Source organism: Hevea brasiliensis, chromosome 9 (genome assembly GCF_030052815.1).
Source record: "Hevea brasiliensis isolate MT/VB/25A 57/8 chromosome 9, ASM3005281v1, whole genome shotgun sequence".
In the NCBI taxonomy this organism is placed as follows: Eukaryota; Viridiplantae; Streptophyta; class Magnoliopsida; order Malpighiales; family Euphorbiaceae; genus Hevea; species Hevea brasiliensis.
In genome coordinates this window covers 87,538,586-87,557,005 of record NC_079501.1, presented here as the reverse complement: position 1 = coordinate 87,557,005, position 18,420 = coordinate 87,538,586, and the positions used below count along the sequence as shown (strand labels likewise).

The window sequence follows — 18,420 nt, the reverse complement described above, 5'->3', positions numbered from 1 at the left end:
CAGGTCATCCCACATCCCACACACAATACTTAGCCTCACTTTTCAATTTCTCTTTCTTAGCTCTACTCAAATCAAAAGGCACAACCTTAGTAACCAAATAATTCACCAAATTAGCATACCAATGGATCATACCTTGCAATTTAAATAATTGCTCATCAGGAAAAAATTCCTGCAAAGGAATTGGCTCTTCTTGTGTCACTAACCTACTCAAATGATCTGCTACCAGGTTCTCAGCTCTTTTCTTATTCTTGATTTGAAGTTCAAATTCTTGCAGTAGAAGGATCCATCTAATCAACCTTGGTTTTGCTTCCTTCTTTGCTAAGAGATACTTCAACGCTGCTAACCGCTCAAGCATCTGATCAATGAATGGCAGTGGGAAGTGGTCCTTTCTTATTATTGAATTCAGCTTGCGGTAGTCTATGCACATTTGCCATCCACTCTGAATCCTTGTTGGAACAAGTTCATTATCTTGATTTGCTACCGCAGTGACTCCTGATTTGTTTTGGCACTACTTGGACTGAACTTACCAATTTGCTATCTGAAATTGGGTAAATAACTCATGCATCTAGTAGCTTTAAAATCTCCTTCTTCACAACCTCTATCTTCTATGGTTTCAACCTCCTTTGAGCTTCTCTACTTGGTTTAGCATAATCTTCCAGTAAAATCCTGTGCATGCACACTGATGGACTTATACCTTTGATGTCAGCTATTGTCCATCCAATTGCTTCCTTGTGTACCCTCAAAACCCTAATCAATCTGTCTTCTTGAATCTTTGTTAAATTATTTGAGATGATAACTAGAAGTGTCTCACTGTCTCCCAAGTAAACATACTTCAAATGCTCAGGTAAAGGCTTGAGTTTAAGAACTGGTGTCTGCACCACAGAAGGTAATAATTTTGTGTGAGATACAGGTAAGTCAATCTTTGATACTCTATACCTTTTTGGAACAGTAGGTAATGACTGCAATGCCATTACTGCATCTTGAACCTCTACAATTAATGGCTGATTGGTACTGATTTCTTGAATTCCTTGACTAATCACCACTTCTAACTCATCATCCATGCTTAACTCAAAAACATCCTACACAAATGTATCAACAACATCAATAGAAAAAACAGAATGGTCATCAGCAAGATACTTCATGGCATCAAAGATATTAAATTTGACAGTCTCTCCATCAAACTCCACAGTTAAGGTACCGTCATCCACATCAATTTTTGTCTTGGCAGTTTTTAGGAAAGGTCTTTCAAACAAAATCAAAGCTGACTTTGATGCAGGAACAGTATCCTCCATATCCAGAATGTAAAAATCTGCAGGAAAAATCAATTCTCTAACCTGCACCAACAGAATGTAAAAATCTGTTGTATATTGTTAGCTAAAACCTTAACAATTTCATCAAGTGATATACCTTGATTTGAGGGAGGCGGAGGTGGAGGTGGAGGTGGTTGATTCACTTGTGGTCTCTGCTGCTGGTATCGGTTTTGCACCAGTTGATTCCCATAACTCAAGTTGGGATGATCTCGCCATCCTGAATTATAAGTATTAAAAAAGGGATCATACCTGTGTTGTGGCTATCCATAATGTCCTACTGCATTAGCATGTTGCATTGATTCATCCTCTTATAATGTAGGACACATGTAAGTAGCATGACCCAAACCCGAACAAATTTCACATACCTTAACAGTTTACATGTTCCTTACAGTCAACTGCCTCACCAAAGAAGTTAAATCAGAAATCTGTTTCTCAAGGTTAGATGTACTTACCTCATTAACCTTCATAGGTGTGTGATCCATTCTCATACCAAACTGCTGAGAATTTGCTGCCATGTTAGCAATCAGCCTCCTTGCTTCTTCTAGTGTCTTATCAACCAAAACTCCTCCACTAGCAGCATCTATCATACTACAGTCCATTGGTAGAAGTCCCTCATAGAAATACTGAATCAAGAGCTGCTCACTTATTTGATGATGGGGACAGCTTGCACACAGTTTCTTAAATCGTTCCCAATACTCATACAAACTCTCTCCATTGTACTGCCGAATGCCACAAATTTCTTTTCTTATGTTGGTAGCACGGAAAGCAGGAAAATACTTCTCCAGAAATATCTGCTTCATCCCATTCCATGAGTTCACAGTTCCGGAAGAAAGGTAATACAACCAATCCTTAGTTGTGCCTTCCAGGGAGAAAGGAAAAGCTCGAAGCTTAATTTGGTCCTCGGAAACTCTTTGAGGTTTCATGCTGGAACACACAACCTGAAATTCCTTTAAATGCTTATGTGGATCCTCACCTGCAAGACCATGAAATTTAGGCAACAAATGGATTAGCCCATATTTTAACTCAAAAGCAACATTTAAAGTAGGGTATTGAATACACAAAGGCTGTTGGTTTAGATCAGGAGCAGCCAACTCTTTCAAAGTCCAAGTACCCATGGTTTTGTTTTCGGAATTTGAATATGATTCTGAATCTGAACTTAATTCCCTTGGAGATTGGACTCCTTTAGATGTACTCGAAATCTGCTTAGCCTGCTTAGCCAATTTTCTCAACTGTTTAGCTATTTTTTCTACTTCTAGATCAAAGATCAACTCACAAGATTGAGAAGTTCTTGTCATAAATAAAAAGAAATCAAAGTAAAAATAGAAAAATACCTCAAAACTCTAGAAAATGATGGAATTTGGCCTCAAGAGGGTGGGGCCAATGAATTTTATACATTGGTCTTGATCATAATGTCGTTTCCTTCAAAATAGGTATGGGCCGCCCTCATAATTCAACCAAAAATCTATCGATGAATAGTAACACCATAATTTTTTTCGAAAACCTGAAAACAACAACAATTCACAAACAAAATTAATAGCAAAATATCCTAACATTAAAAACACGAAATCCAATAAACTTCAGTCCCCAACAATGACGCCAAAATTCTTGATGGCTGTCGAATCCACCAAAAATTAAATTAACTGAAATTACCAATTATGAAATATTTTCTGCAGTAAGTGGTAAATCTAGGTCGAACCTTAGAGACTGAATTATTAAATTTCACGCACTTGTGTAATGGAAAAAGAAATAAAGGTTGGGAGGGGGGGGGGGTAATTCGCAGTCCAAAGAAGATATCAAAAATTAGAAATTTGATGTGGCCCAACCGCAAGTGCACGGGTCGTACAAGTAATACAGTAAAGATATCGTTCCCACGAGGAGTTGTGTTAATGATTGAATTTTTTATATAAAAAGTTGAGTAAATTGAAATATTCTTGAAATTAAAGTAATGAATTAATGGGTATTGAGAATGTGAAATCTATATGTGCATAATTAATATTCTATTCAACAATGTATTAATTAAACTAAAATTGCATCAAATTGAAGTAAGCAAGTTCAAATATGGCAAGATTCTAAAATGGCAAGCAATTAAATTCAATTGAAAATTAGCAATGGTAAAAAGGCGATTCCGGAGTTCGGGATTTCATATCCGAGCTATTTTGGGATTTTAGATCGGTTATCCAATTTTATGAAACTTATGGGTTTTAAGGAAATTAATTCTTAAATCCTTTGAATTCCCTTTCGAGTGAGACAAAGAGTGCCTTAATTAATCTAATCCTACTTTCGTGGACTTAGAGTCAATTAAGACCCATTAAGTTCTTTAATTAATCTGTGAATCCTCTTAATCCTTAGCCTATTTCTAGGTCTAAGTTAATTAAGTCCAATTTCTTGATTATCTATCACAAGGCCTTCTCCTTTCGGTGCTTCAACCATGGATTAAGAACATTACTTAATGGGATCCTACACTAAGCATGTCATTAAGCACACAAGAAATGAATAAAACTCATTAAGACCACAAAATATGGATTACCCAATCAAAATCCACAAAATATCTCAAATATTACAACCCTTACTCCAGAATCAAAATTAAACTACTCACTATCCATAATGCTTACAAGATATATTGAGTTTAAATGGAAATAAAGCTTTAATCTAAGCTAAGGAATAAGAAATTAAACACTAGAAATGTAGAAAAATATAAGGGAAGAAAGAAATCTGCAAATCTTGGGTGAAAATGGTGTGGAAGGTGAAAGTGTCTCCTCAAATTCTGCCTTTCTTCTCCTTTCCTTTTCTGTTCCCTTTCTCCCCTTTTTTAAATGGGAAAATGAGACTATTTATAGCATTTTTCTGACATGGAGCCCTAAAATGGTATGTTCTAGGAGGAATTATCTGAGGGAATCTTCTGCCAGCTCATTAATGAACTCTTTATCGGACTGCATAAGTGGACTGCATAAGTCATGCAGTCCCTTATGCAGATTTTGGCTGTTTCTGGGTCACTTATGCGAAACTGCATGACTTGGTGCATCGGTTATGCACAATTCCGTGGAAGTGCATAAGGGAGGCGTGAATGTGCATAAGCTATGCAGTCTCCTTATGCACATTTAATTGGTTCTGGAGCAGTGATTTTTCTCCTTATGCGAATCTGTATAGCTTATGCGGCAAGTTATGCACAATTTGGTCAATGCATATTTCAGCTTGAAAACTTGTTTTGACATCTTTGGTCAGAAGACACTCCTCAATGGCAAAATTTCTCTTCAGTCCTTCAGAAACACCATTTTTCCTACAAGACAAAGTAAAAATTACAAATTAATCCAAAATCGACAATTATGAAAAACTAACTAATTAACTAATGAAATTAGCTAAAAATAACTAATAATAGAATAAAATGGCTACAAAATTAGATCTAAATGACTATGCAAAATGTATGCATCAAATACCCCCAAACTCAAGCTTTTGCTTGTCCTCAAGCAAACTTTAAAATGTGATGCAAAAAATTTTTAGGGGTGCCTTATCCAAAGAGCTATGAAAATCACTTATTAAAGTAACTTAACACACCTTCAGCCATACCAGCAATCCATATACCCATCCTTCAAAATGCAAAGAATTTAATACTTATCCAAGCTTTCACCGCTTAGCCATCAAGTCAATTATCATTCAAAATCCCCAAACCAACAAATCAAAAGAGAAAGTCATGCTCAAAAGGAATTCTAGGACAATCAATAGGCAAAGTGTCTCTATATAGAATGATGGAATTAAATGAATGGATAGATAATTTTCCAATCCCATAGGCAAATTCCCTACCCCTATCTCCACTAATGTAATAAGTACTATCAAGAGATCAAAGGTCTTTTTAGGGATGTAATGGGGCTATGGGGTTCAAAATGAGGCTAAGAAGAAAGATGGGTAAAAAGTATTCAAAACATGAGAATATTTTCAATTTTGAAACATAAGGTACACTTTATTATATCTTTTTCTCTTTTTTTCTATAGGAGAAAGAAATACACAATGAGGATTGTTAAGTGCTAGCATATTTTACAAAACACATAAAATGGAGGGACATTTTGATACTTTAAACTTGTATTTTGCATTTTCTTTTGATGATTGTCCCTAAAAATGCCACCCCCAAACTCATTTCTTTTAATACTTTGGGTGGATTTCTTTCATTTTGAATGGCAATAGTGAAAAGCACATATACTAGCACTTTTACAAGATGATAAGCACTTCTTCTCCCTTTTATTGTATGTTTTTATTATTTTTTTTATTTTTATTTTTTTTTAGAAAGTGTACCTAATATTCAATATTATTCTCATGAAAAGGGTTGGAGTGTTTGGTTCATTGGCTAGGTAGCAATAAGGATTTCAAGAAAAATTAGGGATAAGAAGGCTCAAAGGGGTTTTCAAAGGTCAATTTTAATTAGGAAAAGGGGCCAAACGTTTAAAATGAGAAGGTTTAAATCAAAGAATGCCTAATCATTTCTCTCTTCAAGTACAAGCTGGTATTTCGCCTTGAAAGGTTTAGAAAATTTGTTCTAGGATTGGTGAGACATCATTTGACTACCTTATATCCAATAACTCCCTCTAAGCACTTCAATCTCCAAAGGACTAGTTGGGTGGCTTTTTGGTAAGAAGATATAGGCAAGGGATAAACACTTCAAAACCTTGCACATCTTAGGAAACTTTCAATCCACAAACCCAACTAAAAGGTGAGTCAAATCACTCTCATAGGCAGCTTTTCAATACTCAAGGGATTTGGCAAAAGATTTTAATGCATGATGCATGATTCCTAAAATGAGTAATGCATTAACTAAATGGAGGAAGTCTATTTGTCTATTTGTGTGCAATGTATACAATTCTAAGTTGTGTAAAATGTGTGTGTAAATGTGTAATGTGTGTGTATGTATGGATGTATATGTAAAGTATTTACAGGATGTGTAAATGGAATGGGATGAGATGCTCTATACTCAAAATGTGAAAATTAAAGCCAAAAATCAAAATGTGCACCCCCAAACTCAAAATTGGACATTGTCCTCAATGTCTCAAGTAGTAGATAACCAAAACTCAAAGCAAATAATATTGACCAGGAATTGTAAAAATTAAGAGCAAAAAGAAAGAGTTACCTAGTATGGGGCAAAGGAGAATGCAAGATATAAAGGGATGCATAAGAAGCTGCACAGGTTATGCAGAGTTAAATGCTGTCCAGATCAAGTGCATAAGTAGGGTGCATAAGCCGTGCGGTTCTGCATGAGTTGTAATATGGGTTGCATAGGCTATGCAGGACATTTGCATAAGGGGAATATAACCTGTGCAGTTCTGCATAAGTAGCAAAAAGGGTTGCACAGGCTATGCAAAATATTTGCATAAGGAAATTCATAGCCTGTGCAGTGTATACAAAAGCTACTGCATGATGATTAGCAAGGGGAAATGTACAACCAGCAGTAGAAGCATTGAAATATATACAGAGTATGGGCAAATATGTACAAAAGGGTAATAAGTGCAATGAAAATCAAAGAAGACTAATGTAATAGCTATCCAATAAAACTTCAAGAAAAACAGAATTTAAAATAAACTAATTCAAAACAAACAAACATAATTCAAAACAAACTATAAATGTTTGAACATATTTACAAAGGAAAAGTCCTACAAGTTGGAACAAAAGTAAAACAAAAACTAATCTAGTTCTATTGTTTTGCCCTTGTCCAAGGATGTTGCTAAGGGGCTGGTAGCTGCTGGTTGCTGTCGAAATGACGGTGCTGGAAGAGGTGATGGAGGTGGAGGTGGCATTCCCAGAAAAAGCATAATTTGCTTCACCATCTCCTTCAACTCTTTCTGCTTGTCCCTGGTTTCCATGACAAGGTCAAATAGGTGATCATGACGATCCTTGAGTGTATCAAGACCAGTGTCAAGCTTCCTATCCACAAAATATATATCATCACTAAGCCTTTCAAGATATGTGAATAAGGCTTTAGTGTTGAATGCAGGAGGGGCTGAGGATGAGGAAGGTTCAGCTGTAGGAGGTGTAGGCTGAGCAGAAGCTGCTGGGGTCTCCTGTGCAGGTGGAGGGGGTGGGGTAGGTGTAGTAGAGTGCTGTGGGACTGATGGGAAAGGTTGGGCTTCTGGTTGTGCAATGGGCTCAGTTTCTACTGCAGGTTGTGCAGTATCAAAATGTGGCAAACTGAACCCTGTTTTGGTTAAGTGTGCAGTATCAAAATATAAAGTGTCCACAAGTGCTGGTATTGGGTGCTCTTCAGGATTAAAACCAAAATGTTTTGCTATGACAGTTATGAGCCCACCCAAAACAATGTCACCTATGGATTTGGTGGCAATATGCAGCACATGCTCACAAAAGAAATAACCAGGAGAAACATTAACTTTGTGAAATGCACACCATAACATAAATAGTTCAAATTTCCCCACAGCACCAGAACTAGTCCCTCTGCCCAATATGGTGCTAGCAATCAGCCTATGAATAAACCTAAGCGCAGGGTCAAGTATTTGGGAGGTTTTTGATCTTCCAGCAGAGAAAGTTTGAGGTTGGTTTGTGATGATTCTCCAAAATTGGGCAGCATTCCAAATACCCTTGTTGGCTACCTCTACTCCAGTATGTGGCACTCGAAATAACCCATCAATTGCAAAACCAAAAATGCTATGAAATTGGTCCAATGACAGCTCTCTATTTTGCCCCAAACATCTAAATTTCATAATCGGCTTATGGTCTACATCATGCAATTTGAGGGTAGCAGAGAATGAAGAAATAAACTCCAAAACTAGAGTTGGATAAACTATCTCCTGCTTATGCACAAATTCCATCCAACCCATACCATCAAGATATGTAACTACATTGTCAAATAAACCAAGAGATTGTAGAGAATCAGCAGAGATATACCTAGTGGGTTGTACCCTCCTATCCTTGAGTCTCTTAAAAGCTGCTTTTTGAATTGTATCAGGAAGAGGCCAAGGTAGCTTTGATACCGGTGAAGCTACTGAAATTGGCTTTTTGCTGGAAGAGGGTGTAGAGGCTGGAGCTTTTGGCTTTTTGGGTGGTGGTTCCGACAATGGGGTAGGTGGTTCTTTGCGTTTGGATAGAGGAGGGGCAGAGGACATGGGTCGCACAGATTTTGACCAGATTTTTCGTTTGTACGTGGTTGTGGGAGGTGGTGGGGGTGTCGCTTGTGGAGGAGAATCGGGATTGGGAGGTATTGTTGACAATGGCGAGACTTCGAGAGGAGAAGCTGGACGGGAATGGGGAGGCGACTCCATTGCCGATGGAGAGGATGGAAGAGATGAGGGGGAAAAAAAAAATATGCACGAAGGGATTAGGGTTTAGGAGGTGGAAGTACGAGTGGAGAAGAAGGAAAGGAGAAGGGTTATGCGGGTGAGAGGAGGAAGACAGTGAACAGGGATATCGGGTGAAGGTGGGAAAAAAATTGCCGAAAATAAAAATTTGATTTAAATTGGTTTTGTAAAAACTGCATAAGTGAAAAGTGATTTATGCATAACCTGTGCACTCTTTTATACATGTTTCAGAATGATTTGAACTTCAGAGAAATAGCTCATGCACGAGTGCATAAGTCATGCACTGTCCTTATGCACTGTTCGGCAGGTATTGAAATCTTGGGTTGGTGGTCATGCAGTTGTGCATAGGCTATGCACCTTCCTTATGCACCTCTCGGTGGGTTTTGGTGTTTGGAAAATGTGGTCATGCAGGTGTGCATAAGCTATGCACCCTGCTTAAGCATGTCTCGGTGGGTTTTGAAATTTGGGGAGTGAAGTCATGCGGGAGTGCATAAGTCATGCACTCCCCTTATGCACCTCTCGGCGGATTTGGCTTTTTAGAGAATCGGGTCATGCAGAAGTGCATGGGTCATGCACTCTGCCCATGCAGATTTCGGCAACTTTTGGAATTTGGGTTGGTGGTCATGCAGATGTGTATAAGCTATGCACTCTGCTTATGCACTCTTCGGTGGGTTTTGAGATTCAAAATGTGAGGTCATGCAGAAGTGCATAAGCTATGCACATTGCTTATGCATGTCTCGGCAGCTTTTGGAATTCAGAGTCTTTGGTTATGCAGAAGTGCATAAGTCATGCACTCTGCTTATGCACCCCTCGGCAGGTTTGGAATTTTTGGATTTCTGGTCATGCAGAAGTGCATAAGTCATGGATTCTGCTTATGCAGACTTCGGCAGAGAGAGAAAATGAAGAATTTGAAGTTATGCAAATGTGCATAAGTCATGCACTCTGCTTATGCAGGTTTCGAAAGATGTGAAATTTGACAAAATTAGGCTATGCAGAGTTGCATAAGCTATGCACTCTCCTTATGCACTTGCAATAAAGGTGGAAAATGGCAAGAATTGTGGTTATGCAGGATTGCATAAGCTATGCAGTTGCTTATGCACAATTCAACAAGATTAAGATTGCAATGGAACATGAATTGCAAGTGTGAAAAATACCCTAAAATGAGGAAATATAATTCTATGAAGCATAAACCATGAGAATTTTCACCAAAAACACATCAAGATATACAAAGTTCATCAAAAATGCATCACACAAGCATGTAGACATGGATCCTACATAAAAGACCTTTGAGAACTATGCCATTTTGACTCAAATTCTGCAAATCAACATTTAGCACATTAAAACTCAATAAAATCTGCATAAAGTTGCATCTATTCACAAATGATGAAATGAACTCTCCAAGGTTTGCCAAGAAAATGCACCTTTGTCCACCTTGAATTCCACAACCCAAATAATTTCAAAACTACAAAGATGACCAACTTACCACCATATTAACATTAAAAGCACATATACTTAAAAGTAACACACCCCATCTCACCAAAAACACAAGCCTTTTTGCTGCAGACACCCTTTTTGCTGCAGATTTCATTTTTCCTCTGCATAAACCAGATTGCAGCTCAAGGACATAATTCATCTGCTGCAGACCTTTCCTTGCTGCAGCTTTCATTTTTCCTCTCTACATAAAACTGTAGTAGCACTCAGACCTGGTTATGCAGCAAAAATCAATCAATTTGTAGGAGATTTAAAGAACATAATTTCAGGTTAAGGGTCATTCCCCAGCAGTTCACCAACCTTCCTCCATTGAAATACATCTACAAGGGACAAAATTCAATAATGTCAAAAATTGAATTTGGGGAGATTCAAGATAAAAACAAAATCAATGAAAATGAAAGTAAATCAGCAAAAGCAAAATAAAAGGACTTGGGATGCCTCCCAAGAGGGCTAATTTATAGTCCTTAGCTGGACTCTTCATGAATTTCAGTGAAAAAGAGGTGAGGGATTGAAGAGCTTGTAACAGCTTGCTCCCTTTATTGGGTCTCCAGTTATGTAATGCTTCAATCTATGCCCATTGACCTTAAAATTCCCAGATTTTTCACTCCAAATTTCAATTGCTCCATAAGGGAAAACCTTAGAAACTCTATATGGACCAGTCCACCTTGACTTGAGTTTTCCAGGGAACAATTTCAATCTTGAGTTGAACAACAAAACTGAATCACCTTCTTTAAATTCCTTTTTCCTAAGGTGCTTATCATGCCAAACTTTAGTTCTTTCTTTGTAAATACGGGCACTTTTATAAGCATCCATCCTCAATTCCTCAAGCTCATTAAGTTGTAATAACCTTTTCTCACCAGCTTGCTTAAGATCAAAATTCAAGGTCTGAATGGCCCAATATGCTCTATGTTCTAGCTCCACAGGTAAATGACAAGACTTACCATACACCAACCTAAAGGGAGTAGTTCCTATAGGGGTTTTGTAAGCAGTCCTATATGCCCATAAAGCATCATCCAGTTTGATAGACCAATCTTTCCGAGAATTGTTCACTGTTTTCTCCAAGATATGCTTGAGCTCTCTGTTAGAAATTTCAACTTGTCCTGAAGTTTGAGGGTGGTATGGGGTAGCTATCTTGTGCACTACACCATACTTCCTCATTAAGCTCTCAAATTGCTTATTGCAAAAATGGGAACCCCCATCACTAATTACAGCCCTAGGAGCTCCAAATCTACTCAAGACAAATTTCTTCAAAAATTTCACTACAACTCTAGCATCATTAGTTGGAGTTGCAATAGCTTCCACCCACTTTAACACATAGTCAACCCCAACTAAGATGTATCTATTACCATATGAAGGAGGGAATGGCCCCATAAAATCTATTCCCCAAACATCATATAATTCCACTTCAAGAATATTATTTAGGGGCATTTGATCTCTTTTTGACAAATTTCCACTCCTTTGGCATTTATCACATTCCAACACAAATTTCCTCACATCCTTAAAAAGATTTGGCCAAAAGAAACCAGCTTGCAAAATTTTACTAGCTGTTTTAGAGATTCCAAAATGTCCTCCATAATCAGAAGTATGGCAATGATGCATAATACTCTGTATCTCCTCTTCAGGAATACATCTCCTTATTAAACCATCACAGCATCTCCTAAAGAGTAAAGGATCATCCCATCTATAAAATTTCACCTCATGCAAAAACTTTTTCTTTTGTTGCCATGTCATACCTAGAGGTAAAACTCCACAAGATAGATAATTCACAAAGTCTGCATACCAAGGTAGTTTAGCAACAAAAGAGAAAAGTTGTTCATCCAAGAAAAACTCATCAATAGGGATTTCATCCAATTCTTCACCATCCAATTTCAACCTACTAAGATTATCAGCAGCTACATTTTCAGCTCCCTTCTTATCTCTAATCTCCAAATCAAACTCTTGTAGCATCAGAATCCACCTAATGAGCCTAGGTTTAGCCTCCTTTTTACGGAGCAAATACCTGATGGCTGCATAATCTGAAAATATAACCACCTTTGAGTCAATAATGTAAGGTCTGAATTTTTCCAATGCAAAGACAATTGCTAAAAATTCATTTTCAGTTGTTGCATAATTTGTTTGAGCCTCATCCAGTGTTCTACTAGCATAATAAATAGCATAAGCCTTTTTGTCCTTTCTTTGACCAAGAACAACCCCAATTGCATAGTTGCTAGCATCACACATAATTTCAAAAGGTAGGCTCCAATCAGGTGGTTGCATGATTGGTGCAGTGATAAGAGCTTGCTTCAACCTGCAAAAGGCATCCAAACACTCTTGGTCAAATACAAATGGTGTGTCATTACTTAACAAATTAGACAAAGGTTTGGCTATTTTAGAAAAATCCTTGATAAAGCGTCTGTAGAACCCGGCATGTCCTAGGAAACTTCGAATTCCTTTGAAATTGGTAGGAGGAGCCATCTTCTCTATCACTTCAACTTTGGCTTTATCAACCTCTATTCCTCTGTTAGACACCAAATGTCCAAGCACTATCCCTTCCTGAACCATGAAATGACACTTTTCCCAGTTTAACACAAGGTCAGTATCTACACATCGCTGCAAAACTTTAGAAAGGTTAGCCAAGCATATATCAAATGAAGATCCATAAACAGAGAAATCGTCCATAAAAACCTCCATTATGTCTTCAATGAAATCTGAGAAGATTGCCATCATGCACCTTTGAAAAGTGGCTGGTGCATTACATAACCCAAATGGCATCCTCCTATAAGCAAAGGTTCCATATGGACAAGTAAAAGTAGTTTTCTCTTGATCATTTGGATGGATAGGGATTTGAAAAAAACCTGAGTACCCATCTAAATATCAAAAATAAGAATGCCTAGCCAGTCTTTCCAACATCTGATCAATGAAGGGAAGTGGAAAATGATCTTTTCTAGTGGCAACATTTAATTTTCTGTAATCTATGCACATTCGCCAACTAGTCACTGTTCTGGTGGGAATTAATTCATTATTTTCATTTTTGACAACTGTCATTCCACTCTTTTTTGGGACAACATGTACTGGGCTCACCCAAGTACTGTCTGAGATGGGATATATGATCCCTGCATCAAGCAACTTCAAAATTTCCTTTTTAACAACTTCTTTCATATTTTGGTTTAACCTCCTCTGATGTTCAATAGATGGTTTACAATTTTCTTCCAAACTGATTCTATGCATGCAAAAGTGTGGGCTTATTCCCTTAATGTCATCTATGGTGTATCCCAAAACTTTCCTAAATTGCCTCAACACTCTTAACAACTTATCAGCCTCTAAAGTACTCAAATTTGCATTTACAATTACTGGATAAGTGTTATTGGTGCCAAGAAATTCATACCTGAGCTGAGAAGGAAGTTGCTTAAGTTCTACCTTAGGTGCATCTTCTTCCTTGAATGATGGTTGCTTAGATTCTGCTTTTTCCTCTTGTGTGAGTTGAAAAACTGGAGCAGAAATAAATGGTGGACTACCCTCTAGGTGTTGAGCATATGCAGCCACATGAGGGTTGTCATAGTCTATGCCTCCTCCATGAACCAAACAATTTTCAAGTGGATCTTCTGGATATTTCTTTCTGAAGTGTTCTTCAACCAGCTCATCAATAATATCAACTCTCAAGCAAGTATCAGCTTCAGAATGATGCTTTTTCATAGTGTTATTAATATTGAAAACCAATTGCTCTTCACTAACCCTAAAAGTCAGCTTTTCTCCCTTAACATCAATCAATGCTCCTGCTGTAGCTAGAAAGGGTCTTCCCAAGATGATTGGGATATTAAAATCTTCCTCCATGTCCAAGATGACAAAGTCAACAGGTATATAGAACTTTCCAACCTTCAGAGGCACATTCTCTAAAATCCCTTCAGGATACTTGATTGATCTGTCAGCTAACTGAAGAGAAATGTGGGTTGGCTTAAGATCTCCCATATTGAGCTTCTCATAAATGGAAAGGGGCATAAGGCTAACACTAGCCCCTAAATCACATAAAGCTTTTGTAGAACATGATTCCCCAATGTGGCATGGAATTGAAAACTCCTGATCTTTGAGCTTTGGGGAAGTTTCCTTTGAAGGATAGCACTACATTCTTACACAAAGCTACAGTTTCATCATCTTCAAGTTTCCTCTTGTTTGAGAGAATTTCTTTCAAGAATTTTGCATAAGAGGGCATTTGTGAAAGAGCGTCAACAAAAGGCACATTTATGTATAGCTTTTTCAAAACCTCTAAGAACTTCCCAAATTGCTTATCAAGCTTGGCTTTGTGAAATCTTTGTGGAAAGGGAAGTTGTGGCTTGTAGGGTTCAGGAGGTATATATTTCTCTTCCTTCTCTTCAAATTCCTCTTTACATTTTTCTGCACTCTCTTGTTTTTCACTCTCATCAGTTTCTTTCTCATTTTCTCTCTTCTCACTGTTTTCACTCTTCTCATCATTTATAACTTTCCCACTTCTTAAAGTAATAGCTTGACACTGCTCTCTTGGGTTTTCTGGTTGACTTGGAAGTTTTCCAAAAGATTTAGCACCTGAGGAAGATGCTTGTTGTGCAATCTAGTTTTCCAGCATTCTGTTATGTGTTTGCATCTATTCCAGCCTTGCTTTCATCTCTCTCATCTCCTCATCATGCTTATTTTGGTTAGCAAGAATCTGTTGCAATAAAGCTTCAGTGGTGGAATTTCGTTTGCCGCTTTTGGTGGAGGGTTCATATTTTTCTGCTGAAAATTAGGCAATGGTTGCCTATTTTGCTGATATGGAACTCCTTGTTGCTGTTGTGGTTGAAAATTCTGATTTTGAACTTGATTTTGCTGATTTCCCCATGAAAAGTTGGGATGATTCCTCCAATTTGGATTGTAAGTTTGAGAATAAGAATTCCCCATATATTTGTTTCCATAATTACCAACATATGCTGCTTGTTCTCCATAATCTACTCCACAGCTAGTAGTTTCCTCTGCATAAGCCACTTGTTGTGAACTTCCAGCTGATGATGATGAACTAACCAACAGACTCAAATCTTCCATCTTCTCAGCCAAAACATTAGTAAGTGCATCAAATTTTGCATTAATCATGTTGAATGGATCAAGATCATACATTCCAGCAGCTTGCCTTTTTTGAGTTGGAGCTGGTCCTCTTGGACTACTCCAAAGATGAGTGTTCTTTGCAATTTTCTCCAGTAGCTCATAAGCTTCATCTTCATGCTTCATAATAAATTCTCCTCCTGTTTGAGCATCAATAATTCCTCTGATTGCTGGAGTGACATTTGTGTAAAAATTTTGATTTATCATCCATTTTGGAATGGCATGATGTGGGCATAATCTCTCTAATTCCTTCCATCTCATCCATGACTCATATAGAGTTTCATCTTCTCTTGGTCTGAAAGCTGTCATTTGATTCCTCAACTCTTGAGTTTTTCCAGGTGGAAAATATTGTGTAAGAAATGCATCAGTGAGTTGCTCCCAATTTGTAATGGAGTTGTGAGGTAAAGAATCAAGCCAATCCAATGCTCTATCTTTCAAAGAGAATGGGAATAGCTTCAGTCTTGCTGCATCATCAGATACTCTAGGTTGTTTTTGCATGTCACAGATCATAGCAAACTTCTTCAGATGTGTGTGTGGATTTTCAGAAGGATGTCCTCCAAATTGAGAATTCTGAATCATTTGAAGAACTCCAAAATCCATCTTGTAACTATTTGCATCAATTCTTGGTCTTGCTATGCTCTCTCTCAAGTCATCAAAACGAGGAAAAGCATGATCCATCATACTTCCCCTAGGCACGTTAGCATTAACAACTTCTTCCCCTTGGGCTTCATTTTCATTGTTTTGACCATTTCCAGCATTACCAACACCAATTCTAATTCTTTCATCAGCCATGTCTGCTTCTAATTCAGTTTCTCTCAAAGCTTCTTTCCTTCTTCTGGTTTCTTTCTTGTTGGCTTTACAAAATTTCTCAATTTCAGGATTAAACAGTAAGGATGTGTCACTTGTGCTTCTAGCTCTTCTCATAAAAGAGTAAAAGTACCTGAAAAAGAACAAACAAACACAAAATGAAAAGATAACAAAGATAAAACTATAAACAACTAAAATAATCAAGAATTCAATCTTAAACAAACAAGTCCCTGGCAACGGCACCAAAAACTTAATGTGGCCCAACCGCAAGTGCACGGGTCGTACAAGTAATACAGTAAAGATATCGTTCCCACGAGGAGTTGTGTTAATGATTGAATTTTTGATATAAAAAGTTGAGTAAATTGAAATATTCTTGAAATTAAAGTAATGAATTAATGGGTATTGAGAATGTGAAATCTATATGTGCAGAATTAATATTCTATTCAACAATGTATTAATTAAACTAAAATTGCATCAAATTGAAGTAAGCAAGTTCAAATATGGCAAGATTCTAAAATGGCAAGCAATTAAATTCAATTGAAAATTAGCAATGGTAAAAAGGCGATTCCGGAGTTCGGGATTTCATATTCGAGCTATTTTGGGATTTTAGATCGGTTATCCAATTTTATGAAACTTATGGGTTTTAAGGAGATTAATTCTTAAATCCTTTGAATTCCCTTTCGAGTGAGACAAAGAGTGCCTTAATCAATCTAATCCTACTTTCGTGGACTTAGAGTCAATTAAGACCCATTAAGTTCTTTAATTAATCTGTGAATCCTCTTAATCCTTAGCCTATTTCTAGGTCTAAGTTAATTAAGTCCAATTTCTTGATTATCTATCACAAGGCCTTCTCCTTTCGGTGCTTCAACCATGGATTAAGAACATTACTTAATGGGATCCTACACTAAGCATGTCATTAAGCACACAAGAAATGAATAAAACTCATTAAGACCACAAAATATGGATTACCCAATCAAAATTCACAAAATATCTCAAATATTACAACCCTTACTCCAGAATCAAAATTAAACTACTCACTATCCATAATGCTTACAAGATATATTGAGTTTAAATGGAAATAAAGCTTTAATCTAAGCTAAGGAATAAGAAATTAAACACTAGAAATGTAGAAAAATATAAGGGAAGAAAGAAATCTGCAAATCTTGGGTGAAAATGGTGTGGAAGGTGAAAGTGTCTCCTCAAATTCTGCCTTTCTTCTCCTTTCCTTTTCTGCTCCCTTTCTCCCCTTTTTTAAATGGGAAAATGAGATTATTTATAGCATTTTTCTGACATGGAGCCCTAAAATGGTATGTTCTAGGAGGAATTATCTGAGGGAATCTTCTGCCAGCTCATTAATGAACTCTTTATGGGACTGCATAAGTGGACTGCATAAGTCATGCAGTCCCTTATGCAGATTTCGGCTGTTTCTGGGTCACTTATGCGAAACTGCATGACTTGGTGCATCGGTTATGCACAATTCCGTGGAAGTGCATAAGGGAGGCGTGAATGTGCATAAGCTATGCAGTCTCCTTATGCACATTTCGGCTGGTTCTGGAACAGTGATTTTTCTCCTTATGCAGATCTGCATAGCTTATGCGGCAAGTTATGCACAATTTGGTCAATGCATATTTCAGCTTGAAAACTTGTTTTTGACATCTTTGGCTGTAGAAGACACTCCTCAATGGCAAAATTTCTCTTCAGTCCTTCAGAAACACCATTTTTCCTACAAGACAAAGTAAAAATTACAAATTAATCCAAAATCGACAATTATGAAAAACTAACTAATTAACTAATGAAATTAGCTAAAAATAACTAATAATAGAATAAAATGGCTATGAAATTAGATCTAAATGACTATGCAAAATGTATGCATCAAAATTAAGAACTAAAATTAAATATGAAACTCTCAAATTAAACAAACTTCAGTCCAAGATAATTCGCATTCCAATGCATTGATTTGATCATAGACAAAAGAAATACAATTATCTCTTATTGAATACTTAACATAGATTTACCAAACAGCGAGATAAAATCTCTAACTTCCCTATACTCATCAATTGGAGCTCAGCACTCTTGTTGACTCTAATTATTAACTAAATTGGTATTAAGCAATCCTCATCAAATTAATAATTACTTTAAGAATAGGAAGTAGTTAAGCTGAACAACAATTTATGAAGCATAAATCATTTAATTCACCATATTGTTTTCTTAGGTTATTGTCGAAAACTGGGATCATAATCAATAAAACCTAATTGCTACTCATGTTCAATCTTACACAACAATTACGGATTATGAAGATGAACTAGCAATTGATCACATCAAATAATTAACTAATAGGCCTTTTTAGCAAATTATTAAATAGATCAAAGACAATAAAATCAGAAAATAATATATATTCAAAAGACATAAATTAAATTAAGAACCTGATCTCACAAATC

The 18,420-nt window shown here is 36.9% G+C and overlaps 2 non-coding genes across 2 annotated transcripts; both read left to right on the top strand.

Moving 5' to 3' along the window:
* Positions 1–1,955: 1,955 nt before the first annotated feature.
* On the top strand, positions 1,956–2,062 carry LOC131183523 (small nucleolar RNA R71). Its single transcript, XR_009151573.1, has one exon. It is a non-coding gene; the product is annotated as a small nucleolar RNA R71 (small nucleolar RNA).
* A 13,330-nt stretch (positions 2,063–15,392) lies between these two features.
* LOC131183659 (small nucleolar RNA R71) lies at positions 15,393–15,500 on the top strand. The gene has a single exon (XR_009151698.1). It is a non-coding gene; the product is annotated as a small nucleolar RNA R71 (small nucleolar RNA).
* The last annotated feature ends 2,920 nt before the right edge of the window (positions 15,501–18,420 follow it).